Genomic DNA, 14,570 nt, shown 5'->3' with positions numbered 1-14,570 from the left:
TATTTTTTAGGTATATATGTTATATTTGCATATATTATCGTTTTTTAAAAAAAGTAACATAGGAAAATATAAAATACCTTTCAGCTTCACTTGTTCCCTTTTCTTTTGCCTCAGATAACCACCATCATCAATTTTCTATATGTTCTTCCAGGCATTTTTCAGAGCATTTAATACAAATATAACTATAGAGAATAATATTTATTTTCCATATAAACATGGATATTTTGTCTATAATAGTCTGAAACTTTTTATAATCAGCAATATATTTTGAGCTCTTACTACATGAGTGTATTTCAATTTAGTTTATTTTTTTCAACTACTCTATAGCAACAGTGTAAAGTAATTTATTTGCCCAATATAGTCCTTAAGAAATAAAACATTATCAATTCAGTTGAAAGCAACTACGTATACCACCCAGATCAAATATTCTGCTGCCTTATCAGAGAGATGGTGATGAATTAACAAGCCTGTGAATTGCATTTTGTTTGGACTATGCTTGAGTGACAATTGGGCACAGGATTACAGGCTTCTGGTTTTCTCACACCATTCTGATGATATTATTTTACTAAGTTCTGGTTTTCCATTGCTGCTACAAAAAGCATCTACGGTCCATGTAATTTTTGTTCTTGCGTAGTTAAACTGTTTCACTCTCACCTGCTTTGGAGTTCTACAGTTTCACCATGACTGTGTTTCTATGGATTTCTGGTTATTATATTATTCTTACAATTATTGATCACTGAAATCTCAGAATGAAACATTGTTAATTTATCCTGTTTAGAATTTCAAGAAGTGTCTTCATCAAATTCTAGAAAATTGAGAATTGCCTCTTTCACTTATATTCTATTAATTCTTCTGAAATTCAATGAGATATGTATTAGAACTGCTCACTTGTCCATAGATATTAATTCCTCCTTTATATTTAAAAAATTCCTTTTTCTGTGTTGTAATTTTGTTGTTTTTTTCTAATACATATTCTAATTTAATAATTATTTTTTCAGTTATGGCTAATGTACTTTTCAACCCAGCTATATTTTTATTTTAATGTTTATATTTTACTTCAAAAAATTTTTTAAACAGTCATAATATTTATAATAATCTCTTATTCATTCCTGTAGTATTCTATTACTTTTCTTATGTTTTAAGCATTTTGGACATATTCCTTTTCTAGTTTGTTTTTGTTCATCCTAATATCTGAATTATTTGAGCTCTAAATCTGGTTTTCATTGTGTGTGTTATTCTTTCTCACAGTTGCTTGTTTTGTTTTATTAACTTTTTAGTTTTTATTTAATTCTGACTCATCTAAATCTTTGGGAATATCAACAGCCTGGATTGAGGGTATGTATGTCTAAAGAGAATTTGTATTTTATTTTTCCAGTTGCAATCAACCTAGAAAGTAGTGGGAGTGACTTCTGACGAGAGTGGGGTTTTTTTTTGGTGGGGTTGTGTTTGGGGGAGAAAAATTATTTAAAGTTAGATAGTAGCGGTGTTTGCATAACTCTTGAGTATACTAAAAACTGCTAAATTTCATACTATAGAGAGGGGAATTTTATGGTATGGGAATTATATCTCAATAAAGCTATAATACAAAAATTAGCCAAGAGGAGGTTGAATCAACTCTACACTCTCAGTCAAACTTTTCTTCAAATAGTACCAAGATGTGGAGCTGTCCAGCGGAAAAAATGTCCTCTATCAACAATTCAAGAAAAGAGGGGATGAAGCAAGGTCAAAGCTCAGCATCCTTGTCAGAAAGCAAAGTTTTAATTTTTCTTCAGCTGTTTATCAACATCTGCTTCATTAACAAGTCTCTACATTTTTGCCAATACTGGTTTATTTTATGTAATATTTGCTAATAGATTTTAAAAAATCTATTCTCAGTGCTTTTTAATATGTTTCTTAGATTACTGTTGTGCCTGAAGTGTTTTTTATATTAGCTATTCTAATTTTTTATTTTTAAAAATAAATTGCCTTTACCCATGTCCTACCATAAGACTTTTTCTCCTAATGAGTTTTGAGAGAGATTCATAAATCAAAGATTCTAGTCATTTGTCATATATTGCAAATATTACATTCTAAATTGCTTCTTGCTTTCAATTTTATTTATAATAACTTATAACTTCTATTTCAGGGTTTTATATATAGTTCTTTATCACAGGACATCAACAGTGTTAAATTAAGTAGGCACTTTTTAAAATAAGAAATACGTATATATTTACATTTCTTTAAGTATTTCTTTAAATAAGAAATTCAACAAAGCCATGTGGGACATAAGGAAAATATCAAAAAAAAAAAAAAAAAAGAAAGAACAACAACAACAAAATAAAAAACCTCACAATTTTACATTTAGTACACAGAAATAGAAATTTACATAGCAATAACAGAGCCACAAACTATTCAATAAAATTACAGACTTTTCAGAGCTAAACTTACTATTGAACTTAGTAGCTGTCTCTGATGTAGAGATGGCAGTAAGATTTTCCTGCTAAAATAACAACTGCAAAGACAGTTTTGGGATGCAAAGGATTATGTATTTTTATTTAGTTGCAGGAAATAGAAATAGAAACATTTTTATTCTTAGTGACTTTTTTTTTCCTGTCACCAGCCATTGGAAGGCCTACAATGTGAAGGCTGAGATCAATGATCTTATTAGCGACTACTGATAGGAGTAGGGGTCCTGGAATATTTTCTGTCTATACTGGCCCACCTGGCATCTGACTTCGTCTACACTGGCTGGGCAGCATGAGAGCCGAAGACAGAAAGAAACACATTAAGCAAATTTTAATTGTGGATATTTAAAAAGCATTTGGTTATCAGATCCTTTCCTACTCAAAGATGGCAGGAAACAGGTTCTAGTAGGGAGAATAAAAAAGAAAGTGGCCTAATGGACAACGATGCAGGCTTTAGTCACTACAAGTGTAGGGAGGGAAAGACAGGGAAAGAGGAGAATAGTAAAAACATGACCACAAGATTAGCAAAATCCTAAAAGTTGATGAGATTGCTGAGCAACAGGAGTTCTTGTACATGGATGGTGGAAGAGCAAACTGATGAAAAACCTTTAGAAAACTCTTTGGCAGCATCCATAGAAGCTGAACATCCTTATTCAGCAAGCCCCCTCCCAGTCATAGTCTTCAGTCAGCAGAAGCGTATGCCTGTATGAACTAGTGCCCATTTCCACAAAGAATTAGCCACTCTCTAATTCTTTAATTTGATTTCACAGAGCGTGATACTTTCAATAAGATTCTTAGTGACAGAGAAAGACAGATTAACGTTGCTATTCGAAGGCTCTGTTTATTTTATTTGTTTTTTTTTTCTTGCTCACATTATTAAGAATGGACTCACAGAAATAAACTGCTGGGATTTCAAATCCAATACTCTATCGTGAAGTACTTGAACACAGCAACCATACCTCACTCCCTTATTGTTCATCCCCAAATCTAGGAAAGTGCAGGCATTTTTCAGGGACTCAATATATAAGTAAGTACTGAATATAAGTTTCTTAGATGACAGGCTTACACACTTCATTAACAACCAAAAAGCAAAACAAACAAACAAAAAAACTCAAAGCAAAAACCTTCAAATTTTCCTAAACTGAAATATAAAATTAAGGATATTTTGTGTGTTACGATCATTGTGGTATTTATTAAATGTGCCATAAATATTTTATACCATTTCTACTAGTAATTGATGACTTTTACTATGTTTTTGATGCCTTACAATGAAACAAAGTATTTGGTGGTAACAATGTATTTTAAATTACCATATTGAATATCTTTTATACTATAACAGAAATTTTTGGGAATGAGGTGAAAATTTGCTCTAGGTTTCTTTATGATGTAAATTTATCATGGGATTCTCTTAAATGATGAGCTTGTCAGGGTAGTTGAATGGCACGTCTCTGTTTTAGTGGTGCTTTCCCTAACCTCCCTCCCAAAATAGCACCCCTGGTTCATTTATTCTTCTGCAACCTTACACTGTATTACATATTTTTATTTGCCCATGTTATCTCTCCACTAGTAGAACATAAACTCCTTGAAGACACTTTGTCAATTGTGTTCATTGATGTATCTCAAGCTCCTATAAATGCTAGTGACCTAAGAACTTACCTATTAACCCTCAGAATATGTCTCTATCCAGTTTCTTTTAGGGGCCTTGAGATAAGGCTGCTTCCAGCAGCTCTCTAAATTCTCATCTATGCTGTTTATTCTCAGTCCTCGGCTGTAGCAACAGCGCTCTTTCTCTTAATTTTATTGTACTTTCAGTTCTGGGATACATGTGCAGAACGTGCAGGTTTGTTGCATAGGTATACACATACCATGGTGGCTTGCTGCACCCATCAGCACTCTTTCTTAGTAGGTGACAGTACAGACGGTCACAATGCTGGGCTGACCTCTGCTGGCCACCAGGTTGCAAACGCGAACGCTAGTGTGTTTCTTCCTCAGGGCCCAGCAGGAGAATTCCTTTGAGCTTTGAGCAATTCTTTCAGAGAAAGGAGTCTTCTCCCCACCTTTTGTTTAACTATAGTCCTAGAGAGGTAGGGATAAAGCCAGGCATAGTCTCCCACTATTCCTGATTCCGTTTCTCAAACCACATGCCTGTGGCCCTATCTGACACTCTGGGCTTGATTTCTTGAGGTACGATGATTTTCTCTAAAAGATGCCTCTGTCTTCCCACGAATCTGGTGTTTTTAGGAGTTGTCGAGGCCACTCGATGTCCTATATGTGTTTATACTCCAGTCATTAACAAATTCCATCAAGTTCCTTGCCATTGGGTTTCTCGACCCAGGAGATGTGAATGGACAACTAATTCAAACTCCCGGAGCATTCTATTAGGGTTAAGAATTTCTCACGTATACCCTGGCACTTAGGAGCCTCCTCTGCCCTAAATATGCTGGGGACATCTTTGGTGTGTTGTGGTGTCTCCTCATCAGTAAATGAGGTCTTAGGTCTGTATCAGCCCGAACAGTAAAAAGAGTGGATCACAATCACAAAGACAGAACAGAAGAACAGGCAAGACTTCTATTCTAGTGCTCTTTTCCAAGATAATTGGTTTTTGGGGAGAAAATGTAGAGTTCATATGAACGGATATAAATGGAGTTATTCTATGCCAAACAGAGCCTATCATGAAGGCTCTGTAAGAAATCTCTTCCTTCCTGTCCCCATATTTGCATTCACCACCAGGGGTGTCTCTTTAGGTGTTTGAGTTTCTGTTCCTCTGTTCATATGAACTCTAAATTTCCTCCCCCACGGACCAATTATCTTGGAAAAGAGCACTAGAGTAGAAGTCTTGCCTATTCTTCTGTTCTACATTTGTGATTGTGATTGTGATCCACTGTCTTTATTGTTTGGGCTGATACAGATCTAAGACCTCATTTGCTGATAGGAAGACATCATAACACACCAAAGATGTCCCCAGCATATTTAGGGCAGAAGAGGCTCCTAACTTTTAGGACCATCTTTCCTGCTGCCTCAGGAGAGCAACACACACTCAAAAAAACTTTTCTAAAGTAAACAGACAACACATTTTTAGGATTGTGATACGTAACTTTTAAATAAAAATATATTCATTTTAAGTGTGAATATGCTAATTGTAGAAATTTAAAAATGAAATATAAGAAGGAAATGGTTTTCCAGATCGCTTATAGCCTTAGAAACCATTGTTAGCATTTTATTATTTTTCCTTTCAGCTCTCTCTAAGAGCGGTTTTAGATCATAGTTGCTCTCATGCTTTAATTAAATTGTGTATTTGGTTTTCCATTTAGCATGAAATCCGTATTTCATTTGATAAACATCATTTTGATAGGTTGCACATTACTTCTTTGAGCAATTGTACCACAACATAATAACCTCTCACTTGGGGAATTTTGGGTCTCTAGTTTTAATTGCTGATACTGATATTGTTATTTTATACATAATACTATAATAATACTCACCAGTGAAAATGAAATAGTAGGCAATCTGGCAGTATGTATTGCTTTGAAGTTAATAGTAATAATACTAATAACACTTGCTAGTTTGGGACCTACAATGTGCCACTCAGCTATTTTCATGTTACCTCCTTCAGTCCTTAAAACAGTGCTGCCGATAGACACTGTGATTCCATGTTTCCCAGATAAGCATGCTGATGCTCACTGGTAAGTCACACTACCCAAGTCATACAATCATCACAGGTAGGAGCCAGATATTAGAACCTAGTTCATCTGAATCTGAAGTCAATGATGTTTCCATTGCTCAGTGCTGCCATAGATAAGCATGTGTATGTAGTTTTCCCTGTCTTGTTTCCTAATGTGAAGATAAATGTGATTTTTTTAATTGAAATATGTATCAGCTAGGTAGAAAAAATGACCAAGAAGTACACTAGGTATGAGGAAATTTCAAGATGTACATAATCTCTATAAGTAAAAATGTCCCCTAGCATTCTGCACTGTGGGTAACTGAGAGGCAACTGACTCAGATTGGCCCATTTGCATTGTTAAATAATTATTTCTTGCTGAGGACAGGCTCAATCAGGACTGTGCACAGTTAAGGTGCTACCCAAATGAATGGTGAGGACTTGACAAGTGTTGAGAGCCTCTTTTGTGCCAGGGAAAATAGGTAGTACTGACAAAAGATGTGAGGAACACATTTTAATAAAATGTGACAACTGTCATTGGATCCAAGAAGTGGATCATCAACTCATTCTCTGGAGTGAGAAGCAAGTTAGACATGGCTTCCCAGTAAACAGGTCAGAAGGATACGGCTGCATGAGAAGTTGGGGGAAGCAGTAGGTGAAGAGAGATGGTTTCCCCTTAACACCGTCAAATGAGACCCTGAGTGCCTCTTGAGGACAGGAGCTTTTTTCTCAGTACCTATTGTACTTCTCACAGTGCCTGGCTCACAAGAGTCTGTCAATGCTTACAAAATATATAGATAGACAAATAGATATAGAGATGTGGATGGATAGATTAATAGGAAGATATAGAAAATAGATGTACGTGTGAGAAAGAGAGAGATGAAGACAGAGATCAATAAACAGATATAGATAGATGATAGATTAGATAGATAGATGAAGAGATGAGGAAAAATGGGTAGATAGCTACAGATAATGTCTGTGAAAGATAGAGATAAAGATACAAATAGATCAATCAATAGAGATAGATGATACATAGATAGACACACTTATACATTATTTATCTGTTCTGTCTCTCTACATGGATAGATGATGGCTAGGTAGATGAATATAAAAATAGGTATATATACAGATTTTCTTCTTTCTATTGTTACTGCAAGCCTAGAGCATATTAGATGCTAGACAAATAACTAAGGTTTAGGAAAATAATTGGTTAATGGCTGATATGTCTTCTCATAAACCTTGAGCTGTTAGCACTATGCAGTCTCTTCTCAGCACTTCATGCTTTATTCTGTAGCCTGGTGTGGCACTGAGCCCCATGCTACTGTGAGATGCACACCCAGGGCAAGGGTTTTGGGCAGCCTAGACAGCCTATGTCATCTACATTAAACTCTGCTTTCTCTTTACATTTTTTTTCTTTTAAACACAGCCTGAACATGAGTGAGACAAACATCTGTAACCTTTTCTAACAATATCAGAGGATGTCCTTTTTATATTTAGAAGGTGGATGAGATTGAAGTCAAGAAGAGATGCAGGGGCAGCTCATATTATTCACAAGCAACATAATCACTGTGAAAATACAATCTTTTTTCCCCCTTTGGAGACCCAGTTACTATATTTTTTAAAAAGCATTTGTGCAAGAAAAAACAGCTTATTAAAATGCATGAGGTCTAGCTTGCCTATCACCAATAATCAGAATATTTTTATCTGCTGTCCATACCACAATCTCATGTTGGCAAGTAATGTGGTTCTTCTCAGTTTTGCAAGTATGATGCTATTGTCCATTTGATTTCTCCATCACCTACTGACCTACTTCCTGTTACTCACGCAGCAGGCCCTCCTGAGGCAAACTACTGATGCTCTTGTTGGTTCTTCTACCCCTTTATCTCATAACAGTCTGTCAGCTTCACCCCTCCAGAGGGTTTAAATTGCCACCAACTGGTCAATAGATGCAACCTCCTATATATCAATACGCCTACTTCCACAAGTAGCTCTTTGACATCATCTCTCAGATAAATTGGTCTCTCTCTTTTTTCCTATTCTGTTCTCTCCATGATGTCACATGAAATGCGAATGTTTCTCTCCAGTTGGAGTACTACCTTGCTTACATTTAATCTCCATTTATTTTCCTCCTACACTCCTACCCCAGAGATTTGCAGAAAGTGAGAAAAGTATTAGAGGTTTGGAAATGAATATACATGTCTCTAAGCTTTTGAAATCTTGTTTCCAAATATAGAGCTGACTTGATCTGAGAGAAAGAAAAGTATTAGCAATATTCTTAAAGGATGACTTTACAGTGATAGTCTGAATTTTATTCTGCGGGCAGATTTCTTCAATGGTGATTCAGTTATTTATAATAACAACAACTACATGAAGACCAATAATCATGAAAGAACAGTGATCATTTTTCATCTGAACAAAGTGTAATTGGATTATCTTCAGAGATTCTAAAAATCACAACTTTCCAAAGATCCAGCGTACGTGGTGGATGTAGACCAGCGCTGAGCTGTTTCACGAACTATCTTCCTGTTACCAGCAGGTTGAGGGCTGGAAGTCTCTGGAGGAGGACAAACAACTTCCCCGAGAAGTTGTTTGGATCTTGCTGCCCTGGTATTGTTTGGTCTTGAGGAGTGGCTGTTTTCTCATATGAAAGGAAGATCTGGGTGGATTGCCTTCCAGAACTTCTGTCTTCCCCAGCATCCATATTGGTGTGAGGAACCACGGCAGAGTCTGTGGGAACTGTGAACATGTAAGAGGACAGAATATCACTGTGTAAGATGACTGTGTTTTCTCCAAGAACCAGAAAGCTATCAGCTGTCTGAAAGTAACTTTTAAAATACGAAACAAAAAACAGATTTTTTTCTCCAAAGTCAGGGAGGGAACCTGAAGCTCGGGGTTTTCTAAAGCTTCTTTGAATTTAATGAAGTGAAACACTGAAGATCACTGGGAAAGGGCCAGTTAAAAGATCATAGTGATATGCTTTCTTACTTAGGAGTTTTTGCTAACTACAGTTTATTTTCAGAAGGTGTGCATATCCTGAGTGTTTCTATTATTTTTTGCTTTTCTGCAGCAATAACATAAAAAAAATCAAAATACCAGACCACATCAACACACATACTTTGTTCTTTGGAAAGTAAATTTGGCAGAAATAGAAAGAATCATATATATGATATTTTAAAAAGATGTTTTATTTAAATGTTTAATAATGATGAAAGCCCCAAATAATCAAAATTGGCCCATTTCTATTTTAATTTCCAACCAACCAAGGAAAGCAGGAATTCATAGACTTTGGCAAGGATATTTTGAAGGGTGTTGATGAAGCTTGTGGTGAGTGTGCACTACTCTTCACCCCGGAGTGAAGAATGGACACCCATGGGAACAGCCATGTGGCCATGACAAATGAAGGGCCATGCCCTACCTTGTGAAATTGACATCTGGTCCTAGAATTGCACAGTCATTGAATTCAATGTGCAAAATACTGCTAAATCAGAAAAACACTTCAGTGAGACCCTCCCTCTCTGCCCTATTTAATTTAACACCCTACTCCAACATGCCCTTTCCCCTTTCCTACCTGTTTTTCCCTGGCACTTCTATAGCCATGTATTCTATGACTACATGTAGCCACTGTGTATAACACTTATTTACTTATTATCTGCTCACACACTAGAATGTAAGTTCTTCCATGAAGGAAGGCCTTTTGTTTGTTTTACACATCTGCAATGACTGCAAAGTGCCTGAAATACAGCAAGCACTCAATGCATATCTGCTGCATCAATGAATGAATGTGCTTTTAATTACATTAGTAAATATTTATAATGAGATAAAAGGGTTCTACTGATATTGCAGTGTAAATATCTTTAATGGCAGGGCAAATTATGTAAATTGAATTATAGAAGTTCAGAGCTGAAACAGAAATGAGAAAATTAGAAATTTTCCATATGGGAAAACTGAGTTCAAGAAAAGCTGTAACTTGGCAATGGTCATGTTTGTAGTGCACAACGTAATCTAATTCTCCTGAGTCCAAATAAAGCCCCAAATATAACCCATTATTATTATGCATTTGGTTGCCTTACTACTATTAGCATATAGATTATTTGAATTTATGTACTTTTAGGCTGTGCTATTTGCATGTGTCAGTATTCAACTGTTGTTTATCTCAAAAATATGTATTCCATTTGGCTCATCCTTAAATGTAATGGCTTAATAACTTTATTTTTTATCAATGTTTTGAAAATATTTTTTCATAAAAAATGAAGCCTTCAAATACTGGAGGTTTCTGTTGTATTTAATTTTTTGAAAGTCATTGTCTCTGTTATTTAATGAACAGTATTGTCTTCATGTTTTTGTACTGATATAATAGAGTTCCGCAGGGTAGGTAATTTATAATTAACAGAAATGTACTTGGCTCATACTTCTGGAAGTGCAAGATAGAGGGGCTGGCATTAGGTAAGGGCCTTCTCGCTAAGTCTTCCCATGGTGGATGATGAGAGGGCAAGAGAGGTCTGAAATTGTCCTTTTATAAAGAACCCACGTCTGAGAAACTGAACCTACTCCTGAGATAATGAGTTTAATCCACTAAGGAGGGCAAATGCCCCGTGACCCAAACACCTCCCACCAGGCCCCAACTCCCAACGCTGCTGTGTTGAGAAACAAATTTCCAACACATGAACTTTTGGGGACACATTCAAGTCACAGCAAGTATTATTCTTAAAATATATAAACTAAATATTTAATAAATAATTAAAAATTGTTGGGGAATAAATTATTGTCTTTGGGGCAGAAATTAAATATATACTTTATTTTTTCCATTAATTGAAAGCTTCCAATTCAAGATAATAGACACCATAAAACTGTAACTTTCTAAGACAATGTTCAATACTTTTTATAAATAAACATCATTGTTTAAAAATTTTAGTTTCAAGAACATTTGATTTTTCAACCCATTGAGTGATGATTACTTATTTATGAAGGATGCTAATCAAGCCTAGAAGGAAAGGCAATCTACTACTTGTGTAAAGGCAATCTACTACTTGTGTGTATGTTTATATTAGCCAAGGAAGTTATTGATTAAATTTTCTTCTTTTTTATTATACTTTAAGTTCTAGTGTACATGTGCACAACGTGCAGGTTTGTTACATATGTATACATTTGCCACGTTGGTGTGCCGCACCTGTTAACTCGTCATTTACATTAGGTATATCTCTTAATGCTATCCCTCTCCACTCCCCTCACCCCACAACAGGCCCCGGTGTGTGATGTTCCCCACCCTGTGTCCAAGTGTTCTCATTGTTCAATTCCCACCTATGAGTGAGAACATGCGGTGTTTGGTTTTCTGTCCTTGTAATAGTTTCCTCAGAATGATGGTTTCCCTCTTCATCTATGTCCCTACAAAGGACATGAACTCATTATTTTTTATGGCTGCATAGTATTCCATGGTGTATATGTGCCACATTTTCTTAATCCAGTCTATCATTGATGGACATTTGGGTTGGTTCCAAGTCTTTGCTATTGTGAATAGTGCCGCAATAAACACGTATGCATGTATCTTTATAGCAGCATGTTTTATAATCCTTTGGGTATATACCCAGTAATGGGATGGCTGGGTCAAACGGTATTTCTAGTTCTAGATCCTTGAGGAATCGCCACACTGTCTTCCACAATGGTTGAACTAGTTTACAGTCCCACCAACAGTGTAAAAGTGTTCCTATTTCTCCACATCCTCTCCAGCACCTGTTGTTTCCTGACTTTTAATGATCGCCATTCTAACTGGTGTGAGATGGTATCTCATTGTGGTTTTGATTTGCATTTCTCTGATGGCCAGTGATGATGAGCAGTTTTTCATGTGTCTGTTGGCTGTATAAATGTCTTCTTTTGAGAAGTATCTGTTCATATCCTTTGCCCACTTTTTGATGGGGTCGTTTGATTTTTTCTCATAAATTTGTTTAAGTTCTTTGTAGATTCTGGATATTAGCCCTTTGTCAGATGGGTGGATTGTAAAAATTTTCTCCCATTCTGTAGATTGCCTGTTCACTCTGATGGTAGTTTCTTTTGCTGTGCAGAAGCTCTTTAGTTTAATTAGATCCCATTTGTCAAATTTGGCTTTTGTTGCCATTGCTTTTTGTGTGTTAGTCATGGAGTCCTTGCCCATGCCTATGTCCTGAATGGTATTGCCTAGGTTTTCTTCTCAGGTTTTTACAGTTTTAGGTCTAACATTTAAGTCTTTAATCCATCTTGAATTAATTTTTGTATAAGGTGTAAGGAAGGGATCCAATTTCAGCTTTCTACATATGGCTAGCCAGTTTTCCCAGCACCATTTATTAAATAGGGAATCATTTCCTCATTTCTCATTTTTGTCAGGTTTGTCAAAGATCAGGTGGTTGTAGATATGCAGCATTATTTCTGAGGGCTCTGTTCTGTTCCATTGGTCTATATATCTGTTTTGGTGCCAGTACCATGCTGTTTTGGTTACTGTAGCCTTGTAGTATAGTTTGAAGTCAGGTAACGTGATGCCTCCAGCTTTGTTCTTTTGACCTAGGATTGTCTTGGCAATGCTGGCTCTTTTTTGGTTCCATATGAACTTTAAAGTAGTTTTTTCCAATCCTGTGAAGAAAGTCATTGGTAGCTTGATGGGGGTGGCATTGAATCTATAAATTACCTTGGGCAGTATGGCCATTTGCACAATATTGATTCTTCCTATCCATGAGCATGGAATGTTCTTCCATTTGTTTGTGTCCTCTTTTATTTCCTCATTATTTCTTTGAGCAGTGGTTTGTAGTTCTCCTTGAAGAGGTCCTTCACATCCCTCGTAAGTTGGATTCCTAGGTATTTTATTCTCTTTGAAGCAATTGTGAATGGGAGTTCCCTCATGATTTGGCTCTCTGTTTGTCTGTTATTAGTGTATAGGAATGCTTGTGATTTTTGCACATTGATTTTTTATCCTGAGACTTTGCTGAAGTCACTTATCATTTTAAGGAGTTTTTGGGCTGAGACGATGAGGTTTTCTAAATATACAATCATGTCATCTGCAAAAAGGGACAATTTGACTTCCATTTTTCCTAATTGAATACCTTTATTTCTTTCTCCTGCCTGATTGCCCTGGCCAGAACTTGCAACACTATGTTGAATAGGAGTGGTGAGAGAGGGCATCCTTGTCTTGTGCCAGTTTCCAAAGGGAATGCTTCCAGTTTTTGTCCATTCAGTATGATATTGGCTGTGGGTTTGCCATATATAGCTCTTATTATTTTGCAATACATCCCATCAATACCTAGTTTATTGAGAGTTTTTAGCAAGAAGGGCTGTGGAATTTTGTCAAAGGTCTTTTCTGCATCTATTAAGATAATCATGTGGTTTTTGTCTTTGGTTCTGTTTATATGATGGATTATGTTTATTGATTTGTGTATGTTGAACCAGCCTTGTATCACTGGGATGAAGCCAACTTGATCATGGTGCATAAGCTTTTTGATGTGCTGCTGGATTTGGTTTGCCAGTATTTTATTGAGGATTTTTGCATTGATGTTCACTCAAAATCACTCAACTACATGGAAACTGAACAATCTGCTCCTGAATGACTACTGGGTACATAACGAAATGAAGGCAGAAATAAAAATGTTCTTTGAAACCAGTGAGAACAAAGACACAACATACCAGAATCTCTGGGACACATTTAAAGCAGTGTGTAGAGGGAAATTTATAGCACTAAATGCCCACAAGAGAAAGGAAGAAAGATCTAAAATTGACACCCTAACATCACAATTAAAAGAACTAGAGAAGCAAGAGCAAACACATTCAAAAGCTATCAGAAGGCAAGAAATAACTAAGATCAGAGCAGAACTGAAGGAGATAGAGACACAAAAAACCCTTGAAAAAATCAATGAGTCCAGGAGCTGGTTTTTTTGAAAAGATCAACAAAATTGATAGAGTGCTAACAAGACTAATAAAGAAGAAAAGAGAGAAGAACCAAACAGACGCACTAAAAAATGATAAAGGGGATATTACCACCCGTCCCACAGAAATACAAACTACTATCAGAGAATACTATAAACACCTCTATGCAAATAAACTAGAAAATCTAGAAGAAAGGGATAAATTACTGGACACATACAACCACCCAAGACTAAACCAGGAAGAAGTTGAATCCCTGAATAGACCAATAACAGGCTCTGAAATTGCGGCAATAATTAATAGCCTACCAACCAGAAAAAGTCCAGGACCACACGGATTCACAGCCGAATTCTACCAGAGGTACAAAGAGGAGCTGGTACCATTCCTTCTGAAAGTATTCCAATCAACAGAAAAAGAGAGAATCCTCCCTAACTCATTTTATGAGGCCAGCATCATCCTGATACCAAAGCCTGGCAGAGACACAACAAAAAAAAAGAGAATTTTAGACCAATATCCCTGATGAACATCGATGTAAATTTTCATAGTAACATTATTTACTTTATCCACTGATAATGTATTTGCTGAAT

At 36.1% G+C, this 14,570-nt stretch overlaps 1 long non-coding RNA gene across 1 annotated transcript in view; it reads left to right on the top strand.

Moving 5' to 3' along the window:
• LOC129060312 (uncharacterized) overlaps positions 1–14,570 on the top strand; it is a 60,179-nt gene that overhangs the window by 17,167 nt on the left and 28,442 nt on the right. The window lies entirely within an intron of this gene.

This window comes from Pongo abelii, chromosome 6, assembly GCF_028885655.2.
Source record: "Pongo abelii isolate AG06213 chromosome 6, NHGRI_mPonAbe1-v2.0_pri, whole genome shotgun sequence".
NCBI classification, from domain to species: Eukaryota; Metazoa; Chordata; class Mammalia; order Primates; family Hominidae; genus Pongo; species Pongo abelii.
Note: the sequence above shows the minus strand (reverse complement) of the source record. Positions and strands in the feature narration are given on the sequence as shown.